A 5,132-nucleotide genomic window follows, 5' to 3' on the forward strand; every position below is an offset into this window, starting at 1 on the left:
TTCCGGTATTTACACTCTACTGAAACTGCCCTATTCTATGATCTGCTTACAGCTAAATGTAATGATCACTACTGCTTGCTGATTCTCCTGGTTATTTCTATTGCATTTGATGCCGGTGAAAACCATCTCTTCCTGACTATACTCTGCTCTATTGCCTTCAAGGATACCATTCTCTCCTGGTTCTTCTCTACCTCTCTGACTGCACCTTACTGTTGGGGCTCCTAAAGACACATTCCTAAGTCCCCTCCTCTTCTCAATACACTCCCCCCAATTAGACAGCCCATCAGCAGATTTGATTTTCAATACTATCTCTATGATGATGACACCCAATTATATGTAAAGAAAATTGGCGCGCACTCAGGGTAATAAGGGAGCGAGGTGCAGGTGTAGTGGGCTATGACAGCCCCACGTACATATAAAATATAGTACACCGCACACTCTGTATATATATTGCGAATAGTGAAGGATTTATTTATATAAAGTGGAATTAGGTGACATGAAAAGCGACCAAAGGTAATTATAATGACGTTTCGGCCCTGCCAGGGCCTTAATCATATAATCGCTATGGAAAAAAATAAAGAACAGACAAAAAAATACATGAACATACAATATATGAAATACACCGTATTTAAAGTCCAACAAAAATAAAGTTCCCATCCTGGATAAGAGAGAAAAATGCAAAATAAAATAAAGGGGAAAAGGGGGGGAAAAAAAGTCATAGTAACTGCAGCGTAATCTGATATACTTCCATAATATATAACACTTCGTATGTCAGCAAGGAAGACATGAGGTTAGAAACATGATAACAGGGTAAGGCTAAGACTCCTGAAGCAAGACCATATGACAGTACACTTGGGCAATTTTACTAGATACAATTTACCTTCAATGTGCACAGAGGAGAGGAAAAGATCCTGGTAGGTAGAGGCATATACTGTGGAGAAGACAGAGGTACGTGAGATGGAGGGTATATAGGGAAGATACATAGATAATGAGAGGCTATAGATGAAATGATGTATAATATATACCTTAGATGCCAGTAAGCTGTGTGTATATCACGCAAAGAAAGCCCTGTGTGGGGTCTGTGGAAATGTAAGGCATAGTACTGTAAGGGAAATGTACGTAAATAAATGTAATGGTAGCTAAACCAATAAATGGTAGAAGAGGGGAAGACTTATTACCTTTATACGTGCAGTAAATATGCGGCGCTCCCGCGCCCTGCAGTCAGTGTGTAGTGTGGCTGGCGCTGCTGTGTTATGAAGGCGCAAACCGGAAGTAGGACCTGCGGTACCGGAAGTGATGCAGGCGGCTCCGGAGCGCTACTGCGCATGCGCGGCCGGCGATATTGTTGATGCCTGGTTGCTGGGGAACCCAGGCGCTGTAATGCACAGCCATGGAAAGCGAAGCCAATGCGCTAGTATGGGCAGTGTCACCTATGATTGTATGGTATAGTGGTGACATAGAAAGTGTAGGGCAGGCACAAAAGGTAATAAATTGAACCTAGTGCTAGAACTGTAATGTAGAAAAGGGTAGTGCATGTAAATAAGACAAAATGCAGTGTGGCAGAAATAACATGAGCGATAATATGGGTACGATTACTACATAGATAGACTAACAAGGGGTCATGTATGAAATGAAAATATGGACATAGCTAGAGTAATGTGGCTAGGGGACTCACCGGGGTGATCAACGGATCTGCGGGGAAAGAAAAGGACAATATCAATAGGCTTAAAGAACTATATCAGCCAATCTATTTCCCTATTGAGACCCCTAGGTGCAAGTGTATCCAATGTATATATCCAATAAGTCTCCCTAGATTTTAATTGTTTGATATGATTGCCACCCCGTCTAGGTCGGGGTACCTGCTCCAAAACCTGGAATTTAAGTTGGGCCACCGTGTGTCTCGCCTTAATAAAGTGGTCAGGTAGGGGAAGCCATGTTTTGTTACACCTGATGGTGGACTTATGGCTAGCGATTCTATCGCGTATATGTTGCGTGGTTTCGCCCACGTACAGTAGGCCGCAGGGGCATTTGATGGTATAGACCACGAAATTAGAATCGCATGTGTAAAATCCACGGATGGGATATGACTTCCCAGTCCTAGGGTGGGTCACGTTGTCTGATTTTATTACGTTTGAGCAAGCAGCACAGTTCAAACATGGGAAGGTCCCGTTGCGTCGTGAGCCTAAAAATTGTTGGGTAGGTATCCGGTGTGTGCTGCCCATATCAGCCCTGACAATTTGATCGCGGATATTAGGTGGTCTCCTCGTGCTCATAAGTGCAGGTACCTTAAAAGACGGGATTTCGGGGTGGGCCCTACCTAGAAGGGGCCAATGCTTTTTGATGACGGAGTATATTTTAGTCATGAAGGGATGATGGGTATGGACAAACGGTATCCTTTCCTGGGGATGGCGTGGCGTGGGGCTAGTGGGTGGACCGGAGGACCTGTTGAGTTCCTGCGTCAGGAGAGTAGAAGGATAATTCCTGTCGCTGAATTTCTGTGCCATGGACGTTAATCTGACTTGTCGCGTCTCAGGGTCCGTTACAATGCGGGACACTCTTTTAAATTGAGATCTGGGCAAACTGTTCTTAGTGGTGGTGGGATGGCAGCTGGAATAAAGTAGCAAGCTGTTACAGTCCGTGGGTTTTGTATACAGGTCCGTTTGTAGGAATCCGTTGGTGTCTTTCAATACCAAGGTGTCCAGGAAAGCAATTTCCGTTGCATGGGTATGGATCGTGAATTTAAGTTCTTGGAAAGTGGAGTTAAGGGTAGAAAAGAATGAGTCGAGGGTATCTGATGACCCTGTCCAAATTAGGAAAACATCATCTATGTATCTACAGTAGTCTAAAGCATGTTGGGAAAAGGACTCATTATTATAGACGTAATGTGATTCGAAGTAATCCATATACGCATTAGCGTAGGCCGGAGCCACATTAGAACCCATGGCGGTCCCGCACAACTGGACATAATATGTGTCCTCATATAGGAAATAATTTTCAAATAAGACCATATTTAGAAGTTCAAGACAAAAGGATATAGCATTCTGAGACATATCAGAATGCTACCCTTAACTCCACTTTCCAAGAACTTAAATTCATGATCCATACCCATGCAACGGAAATTGCTTTCCTGGACACCTTGGTATTGAAAGACACCAACGGATTCCTACAAACGGACCTGTATACAAAACCCACGGACTGTAACAGCTTGCTACTTTATTCCAGCTGCCATCCCACCACCACTAAGAACAGTTTGCCCAGATCTCAATTTAAAAGAGTGTCCCGCATTGTAACGGACCCTGAGACGCGACAAGTCAGATTAACGTCCATGGCACAGAAATTCAGCGACAGGAATTATCCTTCTACTCTCCTGACGCAGGAACTCAACAGGTCCTCCGGTCCACCCACTAGCCCCACGCCACGCCATCCCCAGGAAAGGATACCGTTTGTCCATACCCATCATCCCTTCATGACTAAAATATACTCCGTCATCAAAAAGCATTGGCCCCTTCTAGGTAGGGCCCACCCCGAAATCCCGTCTTTTAAGGTACCTGCACTTATGAGCACGAGGAGACCACCTAATATCCGCGATCAAATTGTCAGGGCTGATATGGGCAGCACACACCGGATACCTACCCAACAATTTTTAGGCTCACGACGCAACGGGACCTTCCCATGTTTGAACTGTGCTGCTTGCTCAAACGTAATAAAATCAGACAACGTGACCCACCCTAGGACTGGGAAGTCATATCCCATCCGTGGATTTTACACATGCGATTCTAATTTCGTGGTCTATACCATCAAATGCCCCTGCGGCCTACTGTACGTGGGCGAAACCACGCAACATATACGCGATAGAATCGCTAGCCATAAGTCCACCATCAGGTGTAACAAAACATGGCTTCCCCTACCTGACCACTTTATTAAGGCGAGACACACGGTGGCCCAACTTAAATTCCAGGTTTTGGAGCAGGTACCCCGACCTAGACGGGGTGGCAATCATATCAAACAATTAAAATCTAGGGAGACTTATTGGATATATACATTGGATACACTTGCACCTAGGGGTCTCAATAGGGAAATAGATTGGCTGATATAGTTCTTTAAGCCTATTGATATTGTCCTTTTCTTTCCCCGCAGATCCGTTGATCACCCCGGTGAGTCCCCTAGCCACATTACTCTAGCTATGTCCATATTTTCATTTCATACATGACCCCTTGTTAGTCTATCTATGTAGTAATCGTACCCATATTATCGCTCATGTTATTTCTGCCACACTGCATTTTGTCTTATTTACATGCACTACCCTTTTCTACATTACAGTTCTAGCACTAGGTTCAATTTATTACCTTTTGTGCCTGCCCTACACTTTCTATGTCACCACTATACCATACAATCATAGGTGACACTGCCCATACTAGCGCATTGGCTTCGCTTTCCATGGCTGTGCATTACAGCGCCTGGGTTCCCCAGCAACCAGGCATCAACAATATCGCCGGCCGCGCATGCGCAGTAGCGCTCCGGAGCCGCCTGCATCACTTCCGGTACCGCAGGTCCTACTTCCGGTTTGCGCCTTCATAACACAGCAGCGCCAGCCACACTACACACTGACTGCAGGGCGCGGGAGCGCCGCATATTTACTGCACGTATAAAGGTAATAAGTCTTCCCCTCTTCTACCATTTATTGGTTTAGCTACCATTACATTTATTTACGTACATTTCCCTTACAGTACTATGCCTTACATTTCCACAGACCCCACACAGGGCTTTCTTTGCGTGATATACACACAGCTTACTGGCATCTAAGGTATATATTATACATCATTTCATCTATAGCCTCTCATTATCTATGTATCCTCCCTATATACCCTCCATCTCACGTACCTCTGTCTTCTCCACAGTATATGCCTCTACCTACCAGGATCTTTTCCTCTCCTCTGTGCACATTGAAGGTAAATTGTATCTAGTAAAATTGCCCAAGTGTACTGTCATATGGTCTTGCTTCAGGAGTCTTAGCCTTACCCTGTTATCATGTTTCTAACCTCATGTCTTCCTTGCTGACATACGAAGTGTTATATATTATGGAAGTATATCAGATTACGCTGCAGTTACTATGACTTTTTTTCCCCCCCTTT

General features: G+C 44.5%; 2 long non-coding RNA genes across 2 annotated transcripts; one reads left to right on the forward strand and one right to left on the reverse strand.

Annotated features, from left to right (window-relative positions):
* Positions 1-888: 888 nt before the first annotated feature.
* LOC138674086 (uncharacterized) lies at positions 889-1,204 on the reverse strand. The gene is made up of 3 exons (XR_011320471.1): positions 1,179-1,204; positions 1,026-1,079; positions 889-931 (listed from the first exon to the last, which is right to left on the reverse strand). It is a non-coding gene; the product is annotated as an uncharacterized lncRNA (long non-coding RNA).
* Positions 1,205-4,625: 3,421 nt separating this feature from the next.
* Positions 4,626-4,928, forward strand: LOC138674087 (uncharacterized). The gene is made up of 3 exons (XR_011320472.1): positions 4,626-4,651; positions 4,751-4,804; positions 4,899-4,928. It is a non-coding gene; the product is annotated as an uncharacterized lncRNA (long non-coding RNA).
* Positions 4,929-5,132: the final 204 nt, after the last annotated feature.

Source organism: Ranitomeya imitator, chromosome 4 (assembly GCF_032444005.1).
Source record: "Ranitomeya imitator isolate aRanImi1 chromosome 4, aRanImi1.pri, whole genome shotgun sequence".
Lineage (NCBI taxonomy): Eukaryota > Metazoa > Chordata > Amphibia > Anura > Dendrobatidae > Ranitomeya > Ranitomeya imitator.